At 46.5% G+C, this 16,956-nt stretch overlaps 1 protein-coding gene across 1 annotated transcript in view; it reads left to right on the forward strand.

The window, feature by feature from the left end:
- Positions 1-16,956, forward strand: part of LOC109772775 (pentatricopeptide repeat-containing protein At3g53170) — a 105,013-nt gene that overhangs the window by 86,729 nt on the left and 1,328 nt on the right. The gene's annotated exons all lie outside the window — the stretch shown is intronic.

Genomic DNA, 16,956 nt, shown 5'->3' on the forward strand with positions numbered 1-16,956 from the left:
CCATAGACATGAGTTGTCATTTGATTAACGGGATCACCTCATTAGGAGAATGACGTGATTGACATGACCCATTACGTTAGCTTAGCACCCGATCGTTTTGTATGCTGCTACGCTTTCTTCATGACTTATACATGTTCCTATGACTATGAGATTATGCAACTCCCGTTTACCGGAGGAACACTTTGTGTGCTACCAAACGTCACAACATAACTGGGTGATTATAAAGGTGCTCTACAGGTGTCTCCAAAGGTACTTGTTGGGTTGGCGTATTTCGAGATTAGGATTTGTCACTCCGATTGTCGGAGAGGTATCTCTGGGCCCACTCGGTAATGCACATCACTATAAGCCTTGCAAGCATTGTGACTAATGAGTTAGTTACGGGATGATGTATTACGGAACGAGTAAAGAGACTTGCCGGTAACGAGATGGAACTAGGTATCGAGATACCGACGATCGAATCTCGGGCAAGTAACATACCGATGACAAAGGGAACAACGTATGTTGTTATGCGGTCTGACCGATAAAGATCTTCGTAGAATATGTGGGAGCCAATATGGGCATCCAGTTCCCGCTATTGGTTATTGACCGGAGAGGTGTCTCGGTCATGTCTACATAGTTCTCGAACCCGAAGGGTCCGCACGCTTAACGTTATGATGACAGTTTTATTGAGTTTTGATGTACCGAAGGAGTTCGGAGTCCCGGATGAGATCGGGGACATGACGAGGAGTCTCGAAATGGCCGAGACGTAAAGATCGATATATTGGACGACTATATTCGGACTTCGGAAAGGTTCCGAGTGATTCGGGTATTTTTCGGAGTACCGGAGAGTTACGGGAATTCGTATTGGGCCTTAATGTGCCATACGGGAAAGGAGAGAAAGACCCCAAAGGGTGGCCGCACCCCTCCCCATGGGCTAGTCCGAATTGGACTAGGGAGGAGGGGCGCCCCCTTCCTTCTTTCTCCTTCCCCCTTCCCTTCTCCTACTCCCACAAGGAAAGGAGGAGTCCTACTCCCGGTGGGAGTAGGACTCCCCCCTTTGGCGCGCCTCTTCCCTTGGCCGGCTGCCTCCTCCTTGCTCCTTTATATACGGGGGCAGGGGGGCACCCCATAGACACAACAATTGATCCTTGAGATCTTTTAGCCGTGTGCGGTGCCCCCCTCCACCAGATTACACCTTGATAATACCGTTGCGGAGCTTAGGCGAAGCCCTGCGTCGGTGGAACATCATCATCGTCACCACGCCGTCGTGCTGACGAAACTCTCCCTCAACACTCGGCTGGATCGGAGTTCGAGTTACGTCATCGAGCTGAACGTGTGTAGAACTCGGAGGTGCCGTGCGTTCGGTACTTGATCGGTCGGATCGTGAAGACGTTCGACTACATCAACCGCGTTGTGATAACGCTTCCGCTGTCGGTCTACGAGGGTACGTGGACAACACTCTCCCCTCTCGTTGCTATGCATCACCATGATCTTGCGTGTGCGTAGGAATTTTTTTTTGAAATTACTACGTTACCCTACAATCCCTTTCCCCTATGAGAGTATCCAATGAAGAAACAACTAACTGTCTTTGGATCTAATTTCTTAAGTTGTGGATTGAAAATTCTAGCCTCAGCAGGACAGCCCCCATACACGTAAGTAATTCAAGCTCAGTTTCTTTCCCGTCCACATCTCGTAAGGTGTGTTCGGTGCTGCTTTAGTAGGAGCGAGATTTAGCACATGTGCGGCCGTCTTTAATGCCTACATCCATAGGCTGACTGGTAAACTTGAATGACTGAGCATGCATCACACCATGTCCATAAGTGTGCGGTTTCGGCGTTCAGCCACGCCATTTTTTTGAGGTTCACCAGGCATTGAATACTGGGCAACAATTCCATTCTCAGAGAGAAACTTAGCAAAAGGTCCTGGAATTTGCCCATAAGGGGCATGCCTACCATAATACTCCCCCGCAATCTGATCGTACAACTTTTATTTTAGCGTTTAGTTGGTTCTCAACTTCGGCTTTGAACACTTTGAATTTGTCCAAAGCTTCCGATCGATCACGTATAGGATAAATATATCCGTATCGAGAAAAGTCGTCTGTGAAGGTAATGAACGAATCAAAACCATCCATTGACTTAACATTAAGGGGTCCACATATGTCAGTGTGTATGAGTTCAAGGACACCTGTGGCTCTTACCGCTCCTTTCTTAATCGTTTTTGTGTATTTACCTTTTATACAGTCAATGCATTTGTCTGCATCAGAGAAGTCTAACGGAAGGAGTACGTCATTTTTAATAAGTCTTTCAATTCTGCCCCTCGAAATGTGGCCTAAACGACGGTGCCACAATTTCGAAGAGGTACTCGTACCCTTCCATTTTTTTCTCATTATTACATATATCACTCACATGCAGGATAGAATCATTCAATGATAACATATATAATTGGCCTCGTCTGACGCCGAGGCCTACGTTCTTATTACAATAATTCAAAACAAATTGTTTGTTCCCAAACTTGCTCTCAAACATGTTATCATCTAGGCAAGAGACAGAAATCAAATTCCTACTTAAGGTAGGGACATAAAGAACATTATTTAAATGAAGACGGAAGCCAGTGTGGAGTTCTAAGGTGATTGACCCTATGGCTTCAACATCAACTTCAACTCCATTTGCCACCTTAAGTCTTCTTGCCCCCCTTGCCATGGTTTGGATTATATTTGAGTCCTGCATAGAATTGGCAACGTGAGAAGTTGCACCTGAATCAATCCACCAAGAGGTAGTAGAGTAATCAACATATAACATTTTATCAACGAAAGTAATTTCATCAGTACCTTTCTTCATCAACAATTTGAGAAATTCTGGACAGTCTTTCTGATAATGACCCTCATGCTTGCAGAAGTTGCACTTGTTGTCTTTAGGCTTATCGTCCGCCTTCTCCTTTGCTTTATATGAGTTTGATGAATTTGTCTTAAAGAACTTCTTTTGTGGCTGCTGCTTAGAAGAGCTTGCTCCATCGTGTTTTCTCTTGGAGGAACCAACCAAAAAGGCTTGGTCCTTTCCTTGCCTCTTAATCCTCTCTTCTTCCTCGACAATTCTTGGAGATATCTCCGCGATTGTCCATTTCTCTTTAAGAGAGTTATAGTTAATCTTAAATTGATCAAACTCTTCAGGGAGGGAGTCCAAGATCATGATGACAAGGAGATTGTCATTGAGCTCACATTGTAATGCCTTCAATTTGTTACAAGCATTCACCATCTTTAAAATGTGAGCCCTGACATCACCATCATTATTATACTTCCCAAGCAGCTTGTGAAAAAGTTCTTGCACATAAACCTTGTCGGAGCCTTTGAATTGCTCCTCCAGGGCTGCCATGAATTCCTTAGGAGTATCTTTATTGGGTAGTGCCCCAATTATGTCAGGTGATATAGATGATCTCATCACAAGCATAACAATGTGATTTGATTTTTCCCATATCTCCATCTTGGAATCATAAGTTTTCTTTAGTCCAGCATACCCCGTGACACCAGCAGTGGGAGCCACGGGTTTATCCTCCCGTAAAGCATAATCAAACTGATGGACGGCTAGGCATAATTCCATCGAGTTCTTCCAATGAGGGAAGTTACTACATGTCAACGGTTCGACAGTAAACGCAGCGGAAGCTGTAACGGACATGAAAGAATTTATGAGTAATTAACATGAATATGAAATTTTATGTTGGCAAAATAAAATAGACATGCCATGTATTTAATTTCAACTCCATGTCAAAACACCGTTGGGCAGAAAAAACATGGAATTAAAATATCATAAGTGATGACTCATAATAATAAAACAGCATTGGTCCGAATTAAAATCAGAGCCATTTCATTCTCAATTTAGACATCAACATAAGAAAAATATCATTATTTTTTTATGTCTAAAAATTCATCATGCAAACACATAATAAATCCTGAACAAAATATCTCGTTGGTTCAATTTTACCCAGAATACTAATGTGTTCATTATATTTTTTTAGGCATTTTCTGTTTTAAACAATGCAAAACATAAAAGATATTAACTTAAAATCACCGGGTCAAACAGAAAATAACTAAAACTTGAAGTGGGCCCAAAACCCACGGTTAGACTAAATGTAGCCTAGCCCAGCAGCTAAATATGTAAAAAAAACAATTGCTGCTGGTAATTCATAAACGGGCCGAAACCCGTGGCCTAGAAGAGGCCGGCCCAACTTGTTGCTCGGTGCGCTGAGAGTCGTCCGATCGAAACGGACGCTCCAGAGATAACCCGAGCAGGCTAACCCTAGCATTCATGGGGAAAAAATTTGTCCCGCACTCATTCCCGATCACGCTGGCTCCATTTCGAGGTTGACGGTGGCGACGAAGCGCCGGCCACCCCAATCCATACCGACGCGGCGGCGGTGCTCGCCGGAGGCACTACTAGAAAAAGGCTTATCCTCAATATCTCTACTAGTGGCGCACCATGAATCAGGTGCACCATTGCTATGTTTTTACTAATGGCGCACCACATGAGCAGTGCGCCATTGCTTTTTTTTTTTGGTCCATCCCCCCACCACCAGACATAGCAGTGGCGCACCACACCTAGGTGCACCACTGCTATGCTACATAAGGAGTGGCGCACCTAGGCGTGGTGCGCCATTGCTATGTCTGGTGGGGGTGTGCCTGCGTGTGTGTGAGGTTAGTAATGGCGCACCCTCCCTGGTGCGCCATTGCTAGGGTTAGCAATGGCGCATCAGGGAGGGTGCGCCATTACTAACGTCTCACACACACAAACACACACACACTCGATGGATCGCCTTTTAGGTTTTTAAAAAATAAAAGATTCAAAAAAAATATTAAAAAAACAGATGCCCTTGTGTTATGTGTTCTAGTTGTTAGGAAAATTAACCAACATGAATTTTGAATTCTTTTGCAAAAGGTCGCCGTGTTTCGGTAAAATGGCCGTAACTTTTGCATACGACCTCCGATGAAAAAGTTTTTTATATGAAAAATCATCTACTCGAAAAGTTACATCCAAATTCAACTGGCTATGCCCGTTATCGATTTTCTAGAATCCTCAAAAACCTAACAGAAAAAAGTTACGATGCTTTTAAGATTTGGAGGCAAAAAATGCAAGAAATAAATAAATTAGCAATGGCGCACTAGTGCATGGTGCGCCACTGCTATTTTCCCGCCTACAAAATTCAGCGGCCTACAAAAATAAAAAACAAGTTAGCAATGGCGCACCTTATGAAGAATGCGCCACTACTATTTTCCCGCCTTCACAATTCAAAAAATTCAAAAAAATAAAAAAATTAGCAATGGCGCATCAGTGAATAGTGCGTCACAACTATTTTCCCGCCTTCACAATTCAAAAAAATAGCAATGGCGCACCAGTGCACGGTGCGCCACTGCTAAGTTGGGACAGAAGTTTAAAAGGGCCGGCCAGCCACTTACCCCTTCATTCTTCTCCTCCTCTCCTCCACTCCATCTCCTCCTCTCCTCCTCTCCTCCACTCCATCTCCTCCTCTCCGGCGACCTCCTCCTCCTCACGGTGCTCCTCCTCCGGTGACCTCCTCCTCACGGTGCTCCTCCTCCGGCGACCTCCTCCTCCCTCCTCTCCTCCTCACGGTGCTCCTCCTCCCTCCTCTCCTCCTCACGGTGCTCCTCCTTCCTCTCCTGCTCACAGTCCTCCTCCTCCTCTCCGGCGACCTCCTCCTCCCTCCTCTCCTGATCCTCACGGTCTCTCCTCCCTCCTCTCCTCCTCACGGTCTCTCCTCCCTCCTCCTCTACTTCCGGCCACATGTGGAGCTCCCCCGGCACAAAGAACGTACCAGATCCAGGTTGAGAACGAAATTTGAAATAAATTCAAGCAAAAAAACGAGCAAAAAACAAGCCAAAAAAATGAGCCAGATCTAGATCCAAATTCAAAATTCAAAAATAGCAATGGAGCACGGTGGGGGTTAGATGGTGCGCCACTACTATTTTCCCGCCTTCAAAATTCAAAAAAAATCAAAAAAATTCAAAAAAAAAGTTACCAGTGGCGCACCTGTAGCAATAGTAATGGCGCACTACAAGGTGCGCCACTGTTACCTGCAATACTAATGGCGCACCAGAGTTGCGCCATTAGTATTTGTTACTAGTGGCGTGGTAATAGTGGCGCACCTATAGTGCGCCATTAATGGCAAAAATAGGTGCGCCACTAACAGTCCTTTTCTAGTAGTGAGGAGCGGGCGCAGGACTAAGTCCGCGCGCTCTCCCGTCGAGCATGGCGGCCGGGTCATGTCCGAGCGGGGCGGGGAGGAGCACCCCGGCGGGATGGTGCACGCCAGTGGGCCAGCGGCCTTCTGAACGGCGACGTCGAGGCACGGCGGCCCACGGCGTCCTACCGCACTATCTCTCCGTTGGGAGGGAGCGGCGTGGCGTTCCGTGCGCCGACCTGAGGGACGGCGGTGTCGCGGCGTCTCCGCCCTCGCACTGCGGTGGACGCAGTGCGGCCCCCGAAGGGAAAAGGCGGCTACGCGGCGCATTAGGTGAGGATTCTCCTCATTTCTTCTCCAATTCGTGTACATTAGTGCTTGATTTGGGGGAAAAACAATCCTAATTTCAGAATTAGGGTTCTACTGAATTGGGGAAAACAAAAAACTAGGGTTCTTGAACAAGGGGTTTGCTACTGTTGGCGTACGTGTATCCCTCTACCTTCTAACTTGCTAATTCAAACGGAATCAACACTTAAAAACGATCAATTTCAATTAACAGGAACTTAATCATGAGCATGAATTCTTCAGAAGCATAAGTAAAACTGATTAGGCATAATAGGCAGTAGAGATCCGTTGCAAATTAGTATATAACATGATGATTTACAGAGGGCATCAAGATAGTAGCATGCATATTTGGGCTAACCAGGGGCTAAAACTTTCAATCTTGATCATGAACCCTAAACCTGACATTGATCTAAACATGATAGTGATCTACTGATCAACAATAAAGGGATCTATTGCAATCAAAATTGGCAACTGATACCATTGTTGGATTAATTATGCATCTATGGGATGCCATTAGTAGGAATTGATTGCAACTAGAACACCTAATTGACATGAACAGAGAAGGGTTTAGGGATCCTTTACATGTCACAGGAGTGGACATGATCGCCTGCTCGGTGCAGGCGTGATGCAGGGGTGATGTAGTCGAAGCAGAGGTTCTCCTTGACGTCCTATTTCCTTCATGACGCCACCGGCACTGGCCGGGGACAGCAGCGGCGGCTGGCTTAGGTCTTCCCGTTGCTGCAGCGCTCCCCCTGATCGGGTGGGTGAGAATATCGGGAGGAGAGTAAACCTTACGTGAATTGTGATCTCGCAGGTGGCCAGTGTTGGGGATCGTTGCAGAATTTTAAAATTTTCTACGCATCACCAAGATCCATCTATGGAGTTTACTAGCAACGAGGGGAAAGGAGTGCATCTACATACCCTTGTAGATCGCGAGCGGAAGCGTTCAAGTGAACGGGGTTGATGGAGTCGTACTCGTCGTGATCCAAATCACCGATGACCGAGCGCCGAACGGACGGCACCTCCGCGTTCAACACACGTACGGAGCAGCGACGTCTCCTCCTTCATGATCCAGCAAGGGGGAAGGAGAGGTTGATGGAGATCCAGCAGCACAACGGCGTGGTGGTGGAAGTAGCGGGGATCCCGGCAGGGCTTCGCCAAGCGCAAGCGGGAGAGAGAGGTGTCACGGGAGGGAGAGGGAGGCGCCAGGGGCTAGGGTACAACAGCCCTCCCTCCCCCCCCCCTTATATAGGCCCCCTGGGGGGGCGCCGGCCCTGGGATCCCATCTATGGGGGGCGGCGGCCAAGGGGGGGAACTTCCCCCCCAAGTCAGGTGGGGCGCCCCCCACCCCCAGGGTTTCCAACCCTAGGCGCAGGGGGAGGCCCATGGGGGGCGCACCAGCCCACTAGGGGCTGGTTCCCCTCCCACTTCAGCCCATGGGGCCCTCCGGGATAGGTGGCCCCACCCGGTGGACCCCCGGGACCCTTCCGGTGGTCCCGGTACAATACCGATAACCCCCAAAACTTTCCCGGTGGTCGAAACTGGACTTCCTATATATAATTCTTCACCTCCGGACCATTCCGGAACTCCTCGTGACGTCCGGGATCTCATCCGGGACTCCGAACAACTTTCGGGTTTCCGCATACTAATATCTCTACAACCCTAGCGTCACCGAACCTTAAGTGTGTAGACCCTACGGGTTCGGGAGACATGCAGACATGACCGAGACGCCTCTCCGGTCAATAACCAACAGCGGTATCTGGATACCCATGTTGGCTCCCACATGTTCCACGATGATCTCATCGGATGAACCACGATGTCGAGGATTCAATCAATCCCGTATACAATTCCCTTTGTCAATCGGTACGTTACTTGCTCGAGATTCGATCGTCGGTATCCCAATACCTTGTTCAATCTCGTTACCGGCAAGTCACTTTACTCGTACCATAATGCATGATCCCGTGGCTAACTCCTTAGTCACATTGAGCTCATTATGATGATGCATTACCGAGCGGGCCCAGAGATACCTCTCCGTCATACGGAGTGACAAATCCCAGTCTCGATCCGTGCCAACTCAACAGACACTTTCGGAGATACCCGTAGTGCACCTTTATAGTCACCCATTTACGTTGTGACGTTTGGTACACCCAAAGCACTCCTACGGTATCCGGGAGTTGCACAATCTCATGGTCTAAGGAAATGATACTTGACATTGGAAAAGCTCTAGCAAACGAACTACACGATCTTTTGTGCTATGGTTAGGATTGGGTCTTGTCCATCACATCATTCTCCTAATGATGTGATCCCGTTATCAATGACATCCAATGTCCATAGTCAGGAAACCATGACTATCTGTTGATCAACGAGCTAGTCAACTAGAGGCTTACTAGGGACGCGTTGTGGTCTATGTATTCACACATGTATTACGATTTCCGGATAACACAATTATAGCATGAACAATAGACAATTATCATGAACAAGGAAATATAATAATAACCATTTATTATTGCCTCTAGGGCATATTTGCAACAGCCAGCTCTCTCCCGTATCCTTTTAATATGGCGCTGGCGACAGGGGACCCAAAACCTGAGTTGGTTTTTGGGCGCCCCCGATCAGGGCGCGTTAGTTCTGATCGAGGCTCACGTACGTTGGTACGTGGACCCCTTCACTTATCGTTATTCCCTTATTTTTTCTATTAGACTAATAGATCTAACTGGCATGTTAAGCCGTCAGATCAAAACCAACATTCGGAACAATTGTTGTAACGAATTATTAGTTTTATTTGGTGACTTGAATAATGTAATTTGGATTCATAATATTCACATTTTATATTATTTGAGATATGTGTTAAATTCTAAAAATCACGCGTTTTGCGGGCTCGAGCGGGCTGCGGCTGAACATAACCCGCGTAGCGGAACCGTAAAACAGAATCGGCCGCAGCCCGCGCGAGCCCGCAAAACGTGTTTTTCGCGAACTGTAAACGCGCAATACGGGTGGGCAATTTAAGGGGTCTGCAATAGTTGCTCTAAGGTACTCCCCACTATGACTATTGACTAGCCTTATGTGTTGCTGGAACATGCTAGTTTTTTTTTTTTTGCCACAATATTTTTCTTTGAGTTTGTTGGTGTGGCTATTTTATTGCAACTGATGTTATATCTAGTTGTACCCAACCAAATGTTTTGCTTCAACTGAACATTTGGAGGTTTTGTTGCTGACATTTTTTTGTGCTGCATTAGTGGTTGTTTTTGTTGCAACCGATGTTATTTTTAGCTAGAACCGACTAAATTTTTTTTGCTTCAATCGACCATTTTGGTTTTTGCTACTGAATTTTTTGCTGGATCATGGCAGTGCTAGTCGATGATGCCGGGAAGCCGGAGCCAGTGACGTGAGAGATTTTGCTGCAACCGTGGCGACTGTGCGCTGGAATCGGCCACATTTCGAGTTACTGTCATCGACAGCAGACGCCGGCACACAACGGCGGCCCTACTGCAATCTCGGCAGCCGTGACACGAGGGACGGCAAGCTGATGGAAGTGCTGGTGCTGCCAGGGCTGGTGACATCGACGAACGCGGCCGCTGCGTCTCACGAAGGAGCAGCCCAATAGAGAGGCGCGGTGCGCAGCGACTACGAGCTCCGCCTGGGTGCGTTGTGTGGGGGCGGAAGGTTAGGGACGAAGGAGATACCATATCTGAACGGCTAGGAACGAAATAATCAAATGGACAGGGTGAGACCGGCCCAAATTTGGACCGGCCGACCGCCGCCAAGCGCTGCCCTTTGAAATGTTGAAATTATTTACTGGACGCAACTTGGTGGCGCTCGTGCGCTCTACCACAGCCAAGGCGCACACACCATTATTAATGAAAAATAATCATCCTTGTCTTCCGACATGCCAAAAAGGCAAAAAGGTTGCTCTGTACGTGGTCTATTTCTCACATACAAAGATCAGCGGGACACAAACACCCAGCAGTACTACATCTACATATATACCGTCTGTAGAGGATGTCAATGTCATGCAAAAGTTGTCACGGGAATTAAAAATCACAACATTCATAAACGGTGCTTCTAAATTATATATTTTTTCACGGTGGTGTACCTCTGGTCGCAAGACCTTTAAAATAAGATCCCACATGCCATGTTCCGATGAATAGTATAACTTGTGCTAATACACATTTAATTATTAACTTGCAGTTGATGAAAATACTTAAAATCACAAGCAAACCCACAATTTGCACGAGATAGAATAGTGGAGGTTCATTTTTGGATACTTGGAATTCTCTACTAGCCACAATATTCTTATTGGTGTATAATGCTAACAAAACTAGTCACATTTATGTCATTAATTGATTATCTCTATGACAAATATAGCACCACAGAAGAAAGCATCATCTTCACTGCAGCCATGGAAAGCTAAGTCACCTCTTGTTTTCCTTTTCATATAGTATTTCTTGATCTTTCACGGGGGGGAATAATCTACACGAAATTCCTCAAAAAGTGTGCTTAGAAAAAAGCTCCCTACTTGTAATTATTTCACTAACCTTATATAGCTAGAATCATGTAGAACATATATAGTTTTGTTTCAGAGTTCAGTTGATTACTGGCATTTCTGCCAAAATTATGTGTAATAATAATATCTCTGGAAAAATTATATATCATGGAAAGATGGGCCATTTATCGGTATACTTAAGACAAATTTGGTAATATATGATTTGAATTCTTATGACAAGAGAGGCAGCATCCGTGTAGTGAACACATGTAAGTTGGTAGGCGTTCTTATAAATACCACACTAGGTTTCTGCTTGACTCGAGTCTAATGCATGACACATATAAATACTTCTTATATGCCGCACATGATAAACTAGAGACGGATTTGTAAATCACATCATTTTGTAAACAACTTGGGTATAGTCAAGTTTATCGTCATGAGTCCGTGTTTGTAAATCACATCCTTTTGTAAACAACTTGTGGTATACCACACTAGGATTCTGCTTGACTCTAGTCTAATTCATGACACATATAAATATGCCGCACATGATAAGCTAGAGACGCATTTGCAAATCACATCATTTTGTAAACAACTTCTGGTATAGTCAAGTTTATCGTCACGAGTCCGTGTTTTTGTTTTCAGCAAGGTTTTTTCATGTAGCGTGCAAGTTCTTGACTGTTCTTCTTATTTTTCTCAATTTGTAAGAAAAATCGATAGTATTTAAAAATACAGCTCTTTTGCATTGTTTTGACATCAAAACAAAACCATTTTGCCAAACGGTTGCATAAGATAACAAGGCATGCAAGTTATCCATCTAATTAACCCTCTGAATGTTTGGGTCTCAAAATAAATTATACTAGAGATGATACCCCATGCGTTCGTACAGGAATCGGTTGCTTTTATTTCAATGGAATTTGGTTGTATAAAACACTCACTACTGCAGGAATGCCTAGTATTGGCGGGAGCTAAAAGTCCATCAGTGACGGGCGAGTCTCTCAGGGGCTCCCACCATTGCTAACAGGTCATCTGTGGCGCGCACGGAGCCCGCCGCTGATAGGATGGGGGCAATAATACGGACTTGCCACAAGTCAGTGGACATACGTGCGGAGGGCATTTTCTTCCGCCTGACACTGCTATGTTTACTAGGATGCACTGAAAACTGACGGCGTTGTTCGCGCTGGTGATTCCTCTAGTTACCTCTTTGCCGGAGAAAAGGTGAGGGAGGCGGTGTTCAATTCACGTTGGTTGTTAGAAATTAGGAGATAAGGAGAGGGAGGCGAAGCAGTGGTGGCACTGTTGGGGTTCTGGATCTAATGACGCAGGGCACCACAGGTGTCGCATCCCCATGCTCCCGGCGATGCAACCATCTATAGGGGAGGTGGCCGAGTAGCAGCAGCATGGTCACTCTCGAGCTCGGGACGGGGAGAAGCTCCATGGGAGGAGGTGGCTTTGGACCCTACCACGGGTCCTCGTGCAGCTCGCTGGCAGGGAGAACTTCCACGGGATAGGTGGCATCGATGTTTTTTATGTAACTATCTTTGCCACTGCATTTTTTCATATCGAAATTCTTGCAATTAACTGCCATATGCTTTCTTGTAGGAAGCATTTTCTTGCGTGGATGGTGAGAAAGAGAAAGCGACAAAAGGCATCGTGAAATCAGCCCGGAAGATACTCTCCGACGTCAAGCACACGCTGCGGTACAAAGCCGTGATGCAGTGTCGGTCGTTCGCTGACAAGGGGCTTAATATGACGAGGAAGTTTGCTTGCCAGACCAACATGGAGAGAGAAGACTACTTGTCGATGGTAAGTGACAACATTGGCTGCTGGTACTTTGATTCGTCCGCCTCTTGTTAGTCAATGATTTGATTATGTCTGCCTAGGTGAGGGAACCCTGGATGAAGGAAGATTGTTGAAAGGCCTTGGTTGACATGTGGTGTGACCCGCATGGCAGGCACAATATGTGGAGAAGGGAAACGGTCGCGCCAAAATGCCAGGCACAATATGTGGAGAAGGGAAGGATGGCGCCGAGTTCTGCAGCCTGTCGGCGCAGGAGAAGTACGGGACCTTCAAAGAGGTCTTCCAGGAGGTGCACGGGTAGGACGCCGAACCTGCGTCCAAGCCCCTTGATCCTGAGCTGCTCATCATTGCTGGCGAAGGGAAGGGCCATGGCCGCCACCTCCTTTGCAACAGGATGATCGCCACCTCCTCGCATCGCAAGCTCGACGAGATACGCGCGTCGAGCACAAACTCAACTCTGTCCATATGGAGTCGCCCAACCGCCGCGTCACGTGAGATAGCGCATCTCAAGGTTAGTGTCATAACCATTCATTTATGTCCATGCCTCGAAATAGCATCCTTGCAACCTATATTAGCCTAATGCCATATTAAAGGATTTAATGTACCAGCGGGCTGCTGAAGAGGAGCAAAGGCGGCAGGCTGAGCTGGACAGCAGAGATAAGGAACGAGCAAAAATGAACGAAAGGTTCAAGCTGCTTGAGAATCAACTACAGGTAGAACATTTTCTAAACTAGAGTAGAACATTCATTATCTAGCGACGAACAATGCTTACATGACTCTACTCTTATAGGCTCAATCTCAAAGCAGTGCAAATGATGCCCCTCCTCCTCCTCCTCCTCCGGAAACTTAACCCGATGGAAATGATGCCCCTCCTCCTCCTCAAGATGTTGTATGAACATGTGAACTTCTATGTGATGTGCATGTGTTTTGCAAGTGATGAACTTTCATAAGTTAACATACTACGTCCGTCTCGGTGAATAAGTCATTCGCGTAGTTCTAGATCGACGATTTAACTACCTAAATATGTATTATATGTGATAAAAAATATATATTTAGAAACTACATCCGTGTAGAAATCTAGTGATATACTTTCATGACATATAACACATATTTAATTCCTCAAATCGATGACCTAGAACTACGCAAATGACTTATTCACCAAGACGGAGGTAGTATGTATGAATTTGTGAACTTGTGTGTGATGTGTACTAGTATGAAACATTCGTCTAGCTATATGAACTACTTTAAATTATGCCTATGTGTGTGATGTGTCGCTCGAAGAATTTCTAGGGAGCTAGGAGCTCCCATGCATGTTCATTTGTTATGATAACATTTTCTACATTGCATTTATATACAGAAATTGCACTGTAATTGTTTTCAGTTGCAGGGATCAGATAAGAAAAAGCTTAACAACAGAAGCAATGGGACACATTTCCGAGAGCTACAGTCGGAAAAAGAGAGACTACCGAGCGCAGTTCGAGTACACCTTTGCCATCCTCATCAACTGCTGGCTGCTGCAAGTCATGCCGCTTCGATCTGATCCCCGCGGTTCTCGAACGAGATGTCGTACACTGAGATAACTGATGGGTACGGCAAGGCCGGAATGCTAGAGGAGATGGAGGATGCGCTGTCCAACATGCTTCAAGACGGGGATCGGCAACTTAGCGAAACAGCGCTAAATTGGTTAGCTGTCGCTGCATTTTCGCTGGATCGGCAACGATTCCATTTTTAACGGGCCGAAATAGAGGCCCATCCAGATATGAGCCCATTTTAAGCCAGAAAACCTAGCCTCGTTCCCCTTTCTCTCCATCCCGTCTGAAAAGTTGCGGCGGCTGGGCGGTGCGGGCAGGACGCAGCGGCGGCGAGGTGGCAAGGTGACGACTAGGGCTCCAGGCAACAAGCTGCGACCGGCGATGAGGGACTCTCCGCCTCTGCACCACGATTTGTCTCAACCAGTTCCAACTCCCAGTCCATCGCTAGCAGGTACTGTACATGTAATGTGCTGTCCATGGACTGCAGACCTCCGTTTCTGCATATGAGATGAACTTACGTGGTGAAGTAGTGATACTTGTTTGTAATAGTCCTTGAGACCTTGAATATATGCTGGTTTTGTTTGAGTTTCTTCTGAAAATCCCCTGTTTCTCTGCTGAAAACACTCTGTTTCTGATTCCCGCTAAATGTCTTAGCGCCCGCTATTGCGGCTGTAGCGTTTGGGAAAGGCAGCCGCGAAATGGTTTTGCCCGCGATTTTAATCTTTGATCTGATCTGATTGCACAAGTACAAAACCAGACAGAGGCAACTTGGAATATCTGAAAATGGAAGGGACTTTGGTGCAGCAAATAAGGTCAGGTTCAGAACTTCAGTCGAGTCCTAATTCTTTCTATGCGCAAAAAAAAAAAGAGTCCTAATTCTTTCTCAAAAGTGTCCCAATTCTTTCAAAATGCGCATCTAGGTCCTAATTCTTTCTAAGTTGTTCACCCGAGGTCCTATTTTCGGCTGACCGGCTTGCTTGGCGCTTTGACCGCTGCCACGTCGACACCCGAGCCCAGGCGGGATAACGACCGGCCATGAGTTTTTTGCAAAAGAACCCCACAACCCTAATTTCTTCCCAACTGCACTCCTTTCCTCTTCTCCACTTCTCTCTGGCGACACAGAGGCGATCGACGGCTGTGGCGTTGGTCCTGCGAGAAGAGCCGGCAATCGCAGGCGTTTGCTCGGCGGCGTCGCCGCGACCCGGAGATCCTCCTCCGCGATACGGTCAGTGCCGTGCCCGTAACCCTAAACCTCGATCCTCTTTTTCTGTGGAGGTGGAGGTGAAGCTGAATAGGTGGAGGCCTGAGAACATGAAAGAAGTTAGTTTTCACATAGGCATCGTGTTCTTGTCCGTCATTGAACTGAGAGTAGAAATTCAAGAGTACATTGTGAAGCAAAGAATGCAAATTTAGTACATAAAGAAGGATAGGCAGAGGATAAGGGCAGGTTGTGTTGGAGATTATCCCTGGTTCCTGTTTGCTGCATCTGACAGCAGGACCAAAGCTTGAGTTGTGAAGAAGTATGTGGGTGAACATACATGTGAAAGAGAGTGGGCACTCAAGCAATTTACAGCCAGATATTTGGCTGGCATGTATATGGAAACCTTTAGAGCAGATGAGAAGATGTCACTGCAGAACTTTGCCAGACCAACGACAGCACACCTGCTGGTGCCGGCGATGAGAGGGGCGGCGAGAAAAGGGCTAATGCGGGAGGTGGAAGAGACGCTTGGACAACCTTCTTCCCGCGGAGCTTCACGGCTGGAGAGCTAGTGGCAGTGGACATGGCGGTGACGGCGACGGTGGCAGAGAGGGAGAGGAGAGAGCGAGCAATAGACCTAGGGATGAGGGAATGACAAAACCAGACGCTCCAGGGGCCGAATTGCAAAAAGACCAACTGCGAGCCGCGGGAAATCTCCTGCCTGGGCCCGGGTGTCGACGTGGTGACGGTCAAAGCGCGGTCAGACGAAAATAGGACCTTAGGTGAACAACTTAGAAAAAATTAGGATGCAGATGTGCATTTTGAAAGAATTGGGACTCAATCAACACTTTTGGAAAAGAATTAGGACTGTGCTTGCATTTTACTCTCGAGTATATATCCATGTCAGAGCGTGTAAACCTTCCGCCGTTTGGTTCTACAGGAAATTTCACTACCAAAACTAAGGGAGAAACAAAACAATGCAACAGAAATGAAAGACCATGTGGATTTTCTCAGAACTTTAAGCGCAAATGTCAAGAGCACAGAGTACACATTCTCAAAGAGAAGTTCAGTTCTGCAATCGACAAACCAGACACTTTAATTTTTATCAAGGAAGGGTTTACCCCTCCGATTTCCATTAAGAGAAACCAACAGCAAACTACAAGAACCAGTTATCTTACAAAGATAAAACCAAAAGCTACTTAGGAACCGCACCAGGCAACGCAGCAAATCCCGCAAGCGCAAAACCCAACAAGGGGGGAATTGTCACCACAACATCCAACCGCACACATGAAGACTAGGAGCAGGTCTATTACAAGTTTTATCGCAGGACCACCAAAAGCAATATCCAAAGTAGACAAACGCAAAGCCTACAAGACTGCTACTGCTTCGAGGCGGAGGATGCAACCATGCCCTGCCTGACAAACAAACCAGACACA

This window comes from Aegilops tauschii, chromosome 4 (genome assembly GCF_002575655.3).
Source record: "Aegilops tauschii subsp. strangulata cultivar AL8/78 chromosome 4, Aet v6.0, whole genome shotgun sequence".
Lineage (NCBI taxonomy): Eukaryota > Viridiplantae > Streptophyta > Magnoliopsida > Poales > Poaceae > Aegilops > Aegilops tauschii.